Source organism: Odocoileus virginianus, chromosome 6, assembly GCF_023699985.2.
Source record: "Odocoileus virginianus isolate 20LAN1187 ecotype Illinois chromosome 6, Ovbor_1.2, whole genome shotgun sequence".
Taxonomy (NCBI): Eukaryota; Metazoa; Chordata; class Mammalia; order Artiodactyla; family Cervidae; genus Odocoileus; species Odocoileus virginianus.
Window position 1 is genome coordinate 63466066 of NC_069679.1, and position 14352 is coordinate 63480417.

Consider the following 14352-nt stretch of genomic DNA (forward strand, 5'->3'; position numbering starts at 1 on the left):
AGTAAACATGGTGTGTTTATCCATATGATGGGGTACTGTTCAGCGGTGAGTAGTCTACTGATACATACTACAGCATGGCTGAGCCTCAGAAACATCATGCTATGTGAAAGAAACACAAAGACTGCCCGTTGTATGATTCCATTTATGTGGACTGTTTAAGGAAGGCAAATTTACAGAGACAGAGCAGATCCATGATTGCCTAGGGCTGAGGATGGGGCTGGTATATATCAAACGGGACAAGGGAAATTTTTAGGGTGATGGTAATATTCTAAAACTGAATTGTGATTGTTGAAATATTTAGTACACTGACTAAAAATTATTATTAAATTGTACTGTTAAAAATGGGTGAATTTTGGACTTCCCTTGCAGTCCAGTGGTTAAGACTTCGTCTTCCAGTGCAGGGAGTATGGGTTTGATCCCTGGTAAGGGAGCTAAGGTCCCATGGAAAAATTAAACATATAAAACAGAAGCAATATTATAACAAATTCAATAAAGACTTTAAAAGTGGTCCACATCAAAATAATTCTTTTAAAAAATTAGAGAAAAAATTTTAAATGGATGAATTTATGTAAATTATACCCCAAAGTTGTTACATAATTACATAACTTGTTACTTTCTAGTATATTAGAAATAATATTGTCAATAATAATGATACTGAGCTCTTGCTAAGTGCCAGGCACTACTTTAAGCACTTTAGTTAGTCCTCACAACAATCTACGAAATAAATTTTATTATTCCACTTATACAGGCTTCCCTGGTGGCTCCGATGGTAAAGAATCAGCCTGCAGTCAGCAGACCCAGGTTCGATCCCTGGGGCCAGAAGATCTGCTGGAGAAGGGAGTGGCTGCCCACTCCAGTGTTCTTGCCTGGAGAATCCCATGGACAGAGGAGTTCGGCGGGTTCTACTCCATGGGGTCACAAAGAGTGAGTCCTGGCTAAGCACATACCATGTTCCATTTATAAATGAAGAAACTGAGGCCCACGTAAGTAACTTGCCAAGGTCATGCAGCAAATAAATAGGCGAGCCGGGACTGAAATCTAAGCAACTTGTTCAAGTAGTGGTACTCTCATAAATCTACTAAGGCAAATCAAAATCTGATGGTTTTTAAAACTATTTATTTATTTATTTTTCTTTTTTTTTTTTTATTTTTAAATTTTTATTAGTTGGAGGCTAATTACTTTACATCATTACAGTAGTTTTTGTTATACATTGATATGAATTAGCCATGGATTTACATGTACTCCCCATCCCAGTCCCCCCTCCCACCTCCCTCTCCACCCGATCCCTCTGGGTCTTCCCAGTGCACCAGGCCCGAGCACTTGTCTCATGTACCCAACCTGAGCTGGTTATCCGTTTCACCCTAGATAATATACATGTTTCAATGCTGTTCTCTTGAAACATCCCACCCTCGCCTTCTCCCAGAGTCCACAAGTCTGTTCCATACATCTGAGTCTCTTTTTCTGTTTTGCATATAGGGTTATCGTTACCATCTTTCTAAAGTCCATATATATGTGTTAGTATACTGTAATGGTCTTTATCTTTCTGGCTTACTTCGCTCTGTATAATGGGCTCCAGTTTCATCCATCTCATTAGAACTGATTCAAATGAATTCTTTTTAATGGCTGAGTAATATTCCATGGTGTATATGTACCACAGCTTCCTCATCCATTCGTCTGCTGATGGGCATCTGGGTTGTTTCCATGTCCTGGATATTATAAACAGTGCTGCGATGAACATTGGGGTGCATGTGTCTCTTTCAGATCTGGTTTCCTTGGTGTGTATGCCCAGAAGTGGGATTGCTGGGTCATACGGCAGTTCTATTTCCAGCTTTTTAAGAAATCTCCACACTGTTATTTATTTATTTTTCTTTCTGGCTGTGCTGGGTCTTTGTTGCTGCGCGGGCTTTCCCCTAGTTGCGGTGAGCAGGGGTTATTTCTCGTTGTGGTGTGCAGGCTTCTCGCTGCACGGCTCCTCTTATTGCAGAGCGCAGACTCTGGGTGACTGGGCTCCCGTAGCTGTGGCGTAGGGCCCAGTAGTTGTGGCTTCCTGAGCTCTGGAGCCCAGGCTCATAGCTGTGGTGCAGGGCCTCGGCTGCTCCGAGGCACGCGGGACCTTCCCGGACCAGGGAGTGAACTCGTGCCTCCTGCACTGGCAGCTGGGTTCCTTACCACTGAGCCGCCAGGAAGCCCCTTGGTGATGTTTCTTAGGTTCTAGTGAAGCGGCATCGTTGTGAATCTCCCCTGAAGCTGAAAAATATGTAATACACCAAATTTGACAGTACGAAGCAGAGGGGGAAATGTTATTTTTCAATTTAGGATAACAGTAAAATTGTTTCATCAGATTTCGAGAGAAGAGATGAAGAATAGTTTCCATTTCCTTTTTCTTCTATCTGTATGGCAGGAGGCAATACACATTGAACAGATAGTGGGATTTAGAACTGAAGTAACTGAGATTTGATCTCTGATTCTACTACTTAAGTTAAACAGCCTGGAGCCTCATTTTTATTATATATAAAGGTAGGTTTAAATGCCTACACTTCAGGATTGTATGTATTAAATACAGTCTGATTTAATGTGCATGAAATCTTAGCATGTCTTGCTTGCAGTAGATACTAAACAAATGGGAGCTTTCTTCAGGCATCAGAATCAGGTGTCTTTTCATGCATTAGGACCAGTCCTGACTTTTAGAGAAGGTCTGGGCAATTCTCTAGGACTTCTTAACAAGATTAAACCTGAAGGAGAATGAAGAGCAATTTAGAACTTACTGATGGCTTGCTTGCTTTCTTGATTTATGTTTCCCCTAGATTAGTCTATTAAAATATAGAATTAAGACACAGAACTTAATCCTTGTGCGGCAATCTTACCTAGAACTCTTATTTCAATCATTTTTTCCCCATTCTGGACTCTAACTAGATTCTAGCCCTGGCCTCTGAGTGGTACTATTTCACTGTGAGCTCCATGTACCTTGGAGAAATATGATCAGCACCTCCTCCAAAGTGTGGCTACTATCAGAATGCCCCATCAGAGTTCTAATGGGAAGAAGAAAAATGGCTCGGAAGAGGTCTTGTTCCCTTGCCCAGGTGAGTTCTGTGGGTGCGAGAGATTACTTGACATCCTGTTGAACAACTCTCTGGGGCACCCAAGGCCCTGGTCACACAAGTTACTGAGAACCTTTTTAGTATATATATGAGAAATTTTTTTTATCAGTGGCCACTGACCTGAGTGAATCTAGGGGGAAGAAAACATTTATTAAGGTATAAATATTTTATAGCATATTTTTCCTTAAAGATAGAAATAGAAAACGTTAAACTCACCGCCTCAGTGGACATGAATCTGAGCAAACTCCAGGAGACAGTGAAGAACAAAGGAGCCTGACGTCTGCAGTCCAGTCTGCGGGGTCACAGAGTCGGACAGGACTTTGAGACCGAATAACAAAAGCTCTAGTTAGTGAAAGATTTTGTCCACTAGGTGTCGCTGTTGCGCTTGAAAGATAAAACTGTCTATAAAGTTTTTGTTTTTGTTTTTGTTTGGTCTTAAAAGGCCTATTTCCTTCTTTTTCTTTCAAGCATTAGTAGATACCACCGGACGACCCAGACTAATTTGATCTCAGGATAATTTCCTTAAAAGGGAAATCAGGAAGGAGTTTCTTGCACAGAATTTAGGACTTGTCCAGAAGGTCTGGAAGCATCCAGCGTCTGCTGAGGGATGACAATTTTCAAAGCCCCATCTCGGAAAGAACTTTTAACTTTCCTGTTAGCCTGTTCGTTTGGGGCAAAAGTTTATTTTGACCAGCCCCTTCATTTCTCATGACCTGTGTTGTGTACGCAACCCAGGGCAGGCTTTCTTCTGACGACAGAAGTCAGAAGTCGGACCATCGCTCCTATATTCTTTCTTTCTTTTGCGTCCCCACGTCTTTTATGGTCTAAGTGCTCAAAGCATAAAGTACAGTCATATTTCCATTTTTAAATCAAAACCCTAGGGACTTCCCTGGTGGTCCAGTGGCTGAGACTCCACGCTCCCAGTGCAGGGGCCCTGGTTCAATCTCTAGTCGGAGAACCAGTTCCTGCATGCTGCAACTAAGGCCTGGCACAGCCAAATAAATTTTTAAAAAATTCTTAAGATAATAAAAACAATTGTAACACTAAACATTTCTCTGATCAGGATTTACAAAGATGATTCAGATTTTTTCTTCATTTTTCTTTCCCTGTTGTGTTTATTAACAAAACAGAAACAAAAATCTTAATAGCATATGGTTTTTGAGCTCATGAATGTTTCCTTATCCCTGAAGTTGTACTCAAATACAACAGATGGACTCACGGTAGGATATGACATATGCTACACAGGGAGAAAAGAGTCAAAGGCTATTAACACTTCCAAAACAAAGAAAGAAAGGAAGAACTAAAGAGAGAAAGAGACAACAGTGATAATTCTTGATTGGTGCTGTCTGGTACTATGTGGCTTATTAAAATGTTTTCAGGAGAAAGTTAAGCTCCTGAAAAGGAGCCATTCATCTATGTAAGTGTCACTTTAACTGTCTTTTAGTTTAAGAACTTCTATACTTGCTGTTGTACAATTTCAGTATAAATGAAGAGTGATGGGAAAGTGACTTTCGAACTATTTTCCAGCTGCAGAAGATTGAGGAGGTAGAAGTTTAGGAAGATATTCTCTGTGACTAGTCTTTCCTTTGCCAATTTCTTCCTACCCCAAGAATGATTCAAATTAATGAGTTAGGTTAACATTGTTTGATTTTTTGAAGTCAGTTTTTGTTTCATAAAGTTCTGTAATTTTTACATCATGTGAATTAAATGACATGACTTACTGTCTGTATTCTGAGATGAGTACTGTAAAGTACTGTATTGAATACTTTACAGTTAGACCTGAGTTTAAGTCTCAGCTTTTTCACTTATTGGTTACATTATCTTGGACACACATTATTTTTATTTGTTTGTTTGTTTGTTTATTTTGGTCACACCACACAGCTTGCAGGATCTTAGTTCCCCAGCCAAACAGACTGTAACTTGCTTTATTGTGATTATTTGCTCTAATGCAATATTTGTTTTATGGTGGTGGTCCAAAACTGAACTCATGACATCTCTGAGATGCTCCTGTATCTGTTTGAGTCTCTGGTTTCAATTATTTTGGATATATATTTCATAGGAGTGGAATTCTTGGGTCATGTATAGTTTTGTGTTTAAACTTCTGAAAAACTGACCACATTGTTTTTCACTCTGACTTTTTTTTGTTTTTTTTAAATATGTATTTATTTGGCTGTGCCAGATGTTAGTTGCAGCACATGGGATCTTTGATCTTTGTTGTAGCATGTGAGATCTTTAGTTGGGGCATTTGAACTCTTAGTTACAACATGTAGGATTTAGTTCCCTGACCAGGGACTGAACATAGGCCCCCTGCATTGGTAGTGTGGACCACCCGGGAAGTCCCTCCCTTTAACTTTTTAATCTAGTTTCTATAATTTAAAATTTGACACATGATCAAATGCATTAATTGAAAATAAACAATGAAATATAGCACCCTGAAATATTCTGTATTCATTATATATATATGTAATATTAATCTAAAAATGCACTTGTTTAGAAACATTTTCACAATGGTGGAGTAAGAACCTATGAAAATCTGCTCATTCACAAAAGCAAGAGATTATGTTAGTGTGAGTGTTAGTCGATCAGTTGTGTCCAACTCTTTGTGACTCCAGGGACTGTAGCCTGCCAGATTCCTCTGTCCATGGAATTCACCAGGCAAGAATACTGGAGTGGGTTGTCATTTTCTTCTCCAGGGAATTTTCCCAACTCAGGGATCGAACCCGGGTCTCCTGCATTGCAGGTAGATTCTTTACCATCTGAACTAGCAGGGAAGCCCCAAAGCAAGAGAACAATGACCAAAATTGGTTAAAATCAACTTATTCAGAACTCCAGAAATGAGTGAAAGGGTTGCAATATTCTAGGATTGTTTATTCAAGAAAAATGGCTAAATATCAGTAAGAACAGTGAGCTTTGTGGCTCTTAACGTGCCCTATTCCTATGCCTCTCCCCCCAGTTCCAGGATAGTTTTAGAAACCATTGGCTTCACAGCTATGATAGATGTGAAAATCAGAAGCCTGGTAGCCACGGTGGAGAGGGACAGAATGGATTCGACACTCATACTCTTTCCATCCCCAGATAATTGTCACTGTTTGACCTTTTAGCTCCTTGAAAAGGTCTGTTATCAAAGTTAGTCTTTATTTGACCTGCATCAGAACTTACTCTGTGTGAATAGCCTTGTTATTATAGGATATTTGTCAAAAACAAGTCGTGTCAGTTGTTTACCACTGCAGGTGCATGAGGCAATTATATTAGTTGGAGGTACTAAGACCCCGACCAAAAAAATTAAAAGGAAAAAATATAGAATGAGATGTCTATGTTACGGAGGTTCAGCATATTCCAGGGAATCTAGAAAGTCCTGTGCAGTTGCAGTGCTCTGCTCATGTTCAAGAAAGAGCTGAGAAAGCCATAATTTCTCACCTCTGACTGACCTTGAGGCTCTGCACAAGAAAATGAAGATGAAGGCATAGTTGTAAGCTACCTGCTTACAGCATTGAAAACATATCCCAAAGCATGCACAGAGTGGTATTTAAACTGAAATTTATAACTTTATACATCTGTACTAAAGTAGAAGAAAGAATTTAAATCAATAAATTAACCATACACTATAGCAAACTAAAAAAGAAGAGCAAGCCGAAACTAAAGCAAGCAAAAGGAAGGAAACAAAAAGATAAGAGTGGAAATAAATGAGATAGAGAATAAAAAAATATATAAAAAACCCAACAAAGCTAAAAGCTGGTTTCTTGAAAAGATGAACAAAATTGACAAACTTTTAAGTAGCTGACAAAGCAAAAAAGAGAGAAGACTCAAATTACTAAAATCATAAGTGAAAAGGAAATGTCACTACTGACCTTGCAGATAAAAGGATTATGGGGATTCTGTGAAGAGTAGTATGCTAGCAAATTGAAATAGACAAATTCCTAGAAGGACAAAGCTACCAAATAGACTCTAGAAGGAACAGAAAATTTGGATAGACAACAATTGGAGAGATTGAATTATTAACCAAAAATCTTCCCAGAAATGAAGATCCATGCCCTAACGTCTTCACTGCTGAATTCTACCAAACCTCTAAAGAATTAATAGCTATCCTTCACAAACTGTTCCAAAAAAGTAACAGAGACAGGAATGCTTTCTTTCTAACTCATTCTGTGAAGCCTGTATGACTGATACCAAGACCAAACAAAGACACCACAAGGAAAGAAAACTACAAACCAATATTTTATGAATATTCTAAAATATTTCATAAATATTTTTGCATCATTAGGAAAATTGATGCAAACATTTTCAAGAAAATACCAACATGTCAAATTTCATGATCTATTTATATAAAAAAGATTATGCACCACAACTACATGGAATTTATCCCAGGAAGGCAAGATTGATCTAACCTATAAAAACATCAGTGTAATAAAACACATTAATAGAAGAAAGGATAAAAACACATGATCATGTCAGTAGATACAGAAGATAATTTGACAGAATCCAATATCCATTCCTGAAAAATCTCTCAGCAAATTAGGAAAAAGAGGAAACTTTCTCAACTGGATAAGGGACACTGGTGAAGAAGACTACTGCTAACACATACTCAGTGGTGAAAAACTAAATGATTTCCCTCAAGTATCAGGAACAAGACATGGATATCTGCTCTCATTACATTTTCTATCCAGCACTGCCCTGCAGTTTCTACCTAGAGCAATATGACTTTTTCTAAAAAAGCTTCAAGATTGGAAAGGAAGAAATTAAACTATTTAATGTAGGCGACATGATCTTTTATGTAGAAGATTCCATTATATCTACAAAAAGTACTAGAACTAATAAATGTGTTTAGCAAAGTTGCAGCATAAAAAATTAATATACAACACTCAAATGCATTTCTATATGTTACCAATGAAAAATCAGGGAATACAAATTGAAAATACCATTCTCAATGGCATCAAAAAGAATAAGATACTTGAAATAAATATAACCCCCCAAAAAGGCAAGACATACAATGGAAACTACAAAAGGTCATTGAGAGAAATCAAAGACCAAGATAAATGGAAAGACATCTTGGATTCATAGAATTCTTCATATTGTTAAGATGGCAATACTTCTCAAATTGATGTATATATTCAATGCAATCTCAATCAAAAGTTCAGCTGCCATTTTTTGTAGAATGGTGCATGTTGATCCTAAAGTTCATATGGAAGTACAAGAGGCCCAAAATATCCAAAACAATCTTGACAAAGAATAACAAAGTTGGAGGACTCACATTCCCCAATCTCAAAACTTACAAAATGCTATCGTAACCAAAGTAGTGTGGACCTGGTGTAAGGATAGACTTATAGATGAGTGAAATAGCTATTAGAATCCAGAAATAAATTCTCACATTTATGTCAATTGAGTTTTGACAAGAATGTCAAGAAAGTTCCATAGGAAAGCAATAGTATTTTCCATGAATGGTTCTGGGATAATGGGATAGCCACATATAAAAAAGTAAAGTTGAACTTCTACCATCCACAAAACTAAAGTTGAATCTGACACCATTTATAAAAATTAATCAAAAAAGAATCATCAACTTAAGTGTTTTAAATGTTAAAGCAATAAAGAAACTCTTTTTGAAGGAAAAAAAAATAAACTTAGAAAAAAACCTAGATGAATATCTTTTTGACTCTGAGTTAAGCTATATTTTCTTAGCTATGATACCAAAAAGAGTAAACTATAAAAGAAAAAAATAGATAACTGAACCTCATCAAAATTTAAAACTTGTGAACTCCAAAGAACCTCATCAAGAAAGTGAAAAGACAGCCCATGGAATGAGAGAAAATATTTGCAAGTTATATATTTAATAATTATCTAGTATCCAGAATATATGAAGAACTATTACAACTCAACAACAGCAACAACAAAGAGAAAACCCAGTCAAGAAGCTGGAAAAAGATTTAAATAGTCGTGACTTAAATAACCAGTAAATCCCCCCCCCCCAAAAAAATAACCAGTAAGCACATGGAAGGATGCTCGAAATAATTAATCATTAGAGTAATGCAAACCAAAACCAGAGTTAGATACCACTTCACACAAGGTGGCTATAATCAAAAAGATAGATAATAAGTACTGGTTAGGATGTGTACAAGTTAAAACACTCATCCATTGCTGGTGGGAATGTTAAATGGTGCAGCCACTTTGAAAAACAGTTTGGCAGTTCCCCAAATGGTTACACGCAGAGTTACCACATGATCCACTAGTCCTAGGCATACACCCAAGAAACACATGTTCACAGAAAAAATTCCAAAATTTCATAGCAGCATTATTTGTAATAGCCAGAAAGTAGGAAAAACCCCAAGTGCCCATCAACAAATGAATACAGTATATCTATGGAATATTATTTGGATATAAAAAGGAATGGAATGCTGATACATGCTACAAAAACATGCTAAGAGAAGGAAGTCAGTCACAAAGCATTACGCATTGTATGATTTCATTTCTGTGAAATGTCCAGATGAGGAAAATTTATAAAGACAGAAAGTAGATTAGTGGTTGCCTAGGCCTGAATTTGGTGGTACTTATGAGGTTGTGGGCTGATGGCTAAAGGGTATAAAGTTTCTTTTTGAGGTAAAAAAAAAAATAGTCTAAAATGGATTGTGATGATACATGCACAACTCTGTGAATATACTAAAAGTCATTGAATTGCACACAGACGAAAAGTTTATCAGAACATTTTAACATTTCCCATATCTCCTCATTATTTTTCCCCATCTGTCTGGGGAACTTAAATCATTTCTTATATTCAAGTTATTTTTACCTTTAAATAAGTATTTTCTAAGACTTGCTAATAATTATTCTTTGTTTTGTAATTATCCATAATAATTATTGCAATATAATCTTATGATTAAATGAATTTTTAATTCTTAGCAACCATCCTTCACTACAGTCATCTCTCCTCTTTTTGAACCTCTATTTTGACTACTGTCTTGGCTGACCAGAATTTTACTTGAGTATTTTTTCAGGAAGGGTTATGGGTAGTCCTTGGCTATCTAACTCCGTCTGTTATCTTCACATATGAAGTGACATACTAACTAAGTATAAAAGTCATGAGACTCAATCTCTTTCAAGTACAAAGACATTTCACTGCTTTCTAGTATGTAATGTCATAGAAAAAATGTCTGAGCCTAGTTTGATTATTTTTGTTACTGGCATTTGCACTTGATTTTTTAATTTAGTTTTATGCATGTATGATTTTTTTTCTCTATTGAAGTTCAAGATTTTCTCCAGCATGTGTCGAAATATTGATCTATTTTTGTCAACTCTTTTCTTAAAACACATACTTCCCATTGACTTATGCAAGTAGAGAATGTTAGAATATACTACTCATTTTCCTAAAAACCTTAATGACTATTGAAGTCATTAAGATAATATGCATTATTTTAAAAACTAATTAGAAAATAGTTTTTTTGGAAATTTTCAATATTTAAGAAACCACATTTTATGGGCATCACGTTCATATTATTTTATTCTTATACCTCATAAAGGTTGTTATTTTTATTTATAATAACCTGTCAATGGCAAAGAGATTTATGAATAAATGTTCAAAATAAACATCATGAAATAAGAAGAAAACAAATCTACCAAATTATGAGTTTAAAGTTAATCAAATATTCTTTGCTCTGAGCTGTCAAGATAAAGCTTTCTCAGTTTTCAACTAAAAGGAAGAGGAGCAAAGTAGGGAGGGAAGAAGGATGGAAAAGAAGAAGCCAAAGAGAAAGAGAGGCAGAGAAAAAACATAAAAATCACCAGACGAACAAAATAGACCAAAGATTCAGAACAAAGGAGACACACACACCCCAAGAAAGAGGAGAACAATTTTAAGTTATAAGGACTCAGTAGAGGAGAAGATTACAATGGAGGTAGATTTCAAAAAAAAGAATAAGAAGAAAAAATTAAGGAAACAAAAAACATAGTTCAGAGAAAGATTAATAGTAATTTTTAAATTGGTACAAAAATTTATTCTGTTTTCATTGTATTATGCAGTGAAATTCAAAATAGGTAATTGCTCATCAAATCAACTGGAAATTTTAATTAACATGCTAGCCATATTCCTACCTTGGTAATTTGTCTAATCCTGGAAGTTTGGAAAGTTCTCTTCTGAATCCAAAAGTCATAATAATCCACCAAGGAAAAACTATTTTAGATTGCAGCTAAGAAGTCAAGAACACAATTACCACAAGAAGAGTGTGAGATTTGGTGTATTCTCCATTTCTGCTTTACAGTATTTATTATCACAGAAAAGAAATGGCCAGAAGAAAACCATAATTATTAATATGTTAGCGTTTAGCAACTTAAAATTCACTAAAAGCAGGATAATCTCATTGGTTAATAATAATGCACATATTGTATCTATTTGAACTTCTGATTGAACAAAAGGAGAGAAAATAAAGGTAAACAGGCCTGTTGCTGTTGGAATTTAAGCTGTTTAAAATAAATATTAATTGAATTCTATATAGCTCTCCAGAGATAAGGCTTTAATGGTAATTCCACCCCCGCTCCCAACCTATGTTGAGACAGTAAAAAGTTCACATGTAGACTTTAAACATTAAAAGCACTAACAATTATGACAATCTGAAGATACGACATGGTATGAAATCCCAATGAGTAGAGTGTTTTATTTCATTTAGGTAAAAGTGAACAAATAAGTTTAGGCAATGCAGCTAGTTTGAAAACAAAGGGAAAATGATGTTTTATGGGTTCATTCAGTATGTGAAAATTCACTGAACCATGTAGTTAGGATATGTTTTTTTGCATACTGTTAAGAAAAAGTTACCTCTGAATCAATTCATATGTCATAAAATGCTCTTTCATTAGTATTAAAATATTTAAATATCTACATGCATATTGTGTTCTACCAATATGAAAGGAGGTAGACTACGCAGATATGATCACAGTCTCCATGTACTTTTCTTTCTCAAATAGATAAGATGTGTGAAGACAGACGTATAACAGACCGACTGACGCTCAATGAGCTGACCACTGATGGACAGCTGTATCACCTCTCTTTGTTTATGATAAAGTCCCAGCTAAGTGCCAGAACCTTTTCTTTAATAGCGTCTGTTTATTCTCTGTCCTTGAACCATTGTCCATAGATCGTTTAGAAGCTGTATCTGTCCAGCTTCTCAATTCCCTTTCCAAACCTCATCAAATTAATAACTCCTTATTAATGGTATACAATGTGCTTTGTACTCTTCCTTATTCCTTTAACTTAATGTTTCTAAAACTTCAGTCTTTCATTTACGATCATCACAGTTTTCACAATGTCATTGTACCAACTGGGCTGTTATTTTTAAAATAATTTTAAGTTGACTCTTATTCCTTTCATCATAATGCCTACTTTAACCTAGTCCTAAACTTTATTATCCATGGAATTGTTGATTTTTTTAAAATAGTGTGTCTGTGTATCATCAACTAAAATAATCATGTAAACCCCCAGTGGCATGCTAACCACACTTGAACAACCACAGCATTCTTGGAGTCAGCTTAGTTATCACCTAGTAAGAATGATAAATGTACCAACATAGGAGCTTGCCCTACAGAACATAAGCTGCTTTATCTCCTATCTCAAAAGGTAGTCTTATTTTTTCGTAATCTCTAGTAAATAGACACATTCCAAGATGTGCACAACGAAGAATATTTGAGGAACTCTTCTGAATTTTAGTTTAACTTGCTGATTTGTTTCACAGATTAAAAAATTCCTTTCAGAAAAATCACCTGTGGATTTTTTTTGTTTAAAATTCTTTAGATTGGTTTAATTATAACTGAAGTTTACTCTGATAATAATGACACATAAATCACTGTCTCTTAATTCTTATCATATAGAATGGTGAAAATCAAAATCAGAACTTGTGGAATTTAAATAATAGGTAAAGGAAAAAATTGGACCTAGAGAAAAAATAAGGCTCTTTTTTCATTTATTCTGACTCTTTAGTGCATATTATATGCCTGCCATCTTTCTACATGCTGAAGATGCATCAATAAAGAATTTTTAATAGACAAAAATACCATGATCATACATACATAATAATTGTAATACAAAATTTTATAGAAAAGTTTTAAAGTACATGTTTAACTTTGAGATACTCCTACTGAGATATTCCTATCAGTGTTTTCTAGTATCTCATTTCTTATTATTCTCATTTTCAATATCTCTAAATATTCTAATTACTATTTTAATTTATATTTATAATCTTTTTATTAAAAGTTATTTATTCTCAACATTTGCATATTATAAAAATTTTAAACATAAATGTTTAGACAATAGCATAAGACTTTATTCTTCCATTTGTTCAGACTAAAACCATCAGTGTTACTGATTCCTTTCACTTTCAATGCCTCACCATTTTTGCAGTATCATCACACCAACTGTCATTATTTTAAAAAATATTTTAAAGTTAGCTCACTTTCCTTTCATCCTAATACCTCCTTGATTCCTATCCCTCACCAATACCCCTCAAATTAATGTGTTTCTTGTACCTTCAAAATATATCCCGAGTTCTACCACTTCTCGTCATTCCCAGTACCACAATCTTAGTCCAAGACATCATCGTCTATTACATAAGTTATTGCAGTAGCCTCGCAGTAGATCTGCCAGCTTCTGTTCTTACCCCTTTCCACCCCTCACATTCTATCTCAACGAAGCACCCAGAAAAATCCTGTTACAATGTGAGTCATATAATACTGTTCCTCTGCTCAAAGCACTACAATGAATTGTCATCTTACACTGAATAAAAGTCAGAATTCTTTTTCCTTTTCTTATTGAAGTATTGTTGAGGTACAGTATTATATGATACAGGTGTCTGATATAGTGATTAACAATTTTTAAGGGGGGTATGGGTTGAAGGAAGGATTTATTACTTGCAGCAAGTAAAGAGAACACCAGGGATCATTTCTCAAAATGTCTCCCAGAACTGCAAAATTGGGGAAGTCTTAAACTAAGGGTATCTGCATATTCATGAGGGGTGTTGGGCAGAGGAGAATTCAGCTTAGAATTGGGGCAAAGGTCAACAGAGTCCAAGCTTTAGTTGATTGAAGTCTGGAGGGTCAACATCATCATTCCCTCCTCCACCTGGGTGGGGGGCCTTAATTCCTGGTGTCAGGACTTGGCAGATGCTCAGGTTTTTGGTCTTGATGCAGAAAGAATTCAGTGAGAAACAAAGTGATGGGTAAGAAGTGGTTTTATTTAGAGGGGTACATATTCCATAGGGTTTCCCAGGTATCTCTTTCATAAAGA

General features: G+C 35.7%; 1 long non-coding RNA gene across 1 annotated transcript; it reads left to right on the forward strand.

Annotated features, from left to right (window-relative positions):
* The first annotated feature begins 752 nt into the window (after window positions 1-752).
* LOC110151055 (uncharacterized) lies at window positions 753-12150 on the forward strand. Its single transcript, XR_002317940.2, has 3 exons — window positions 753-983; window positions 2914-3080; window positions 12042-12150. It is a non-coding gene; the product is annotated as an uncharacterized lncRNA (long non-coding RNA).
* Window positions 12151-14352: the final 2202 nt, after the last annotated feature.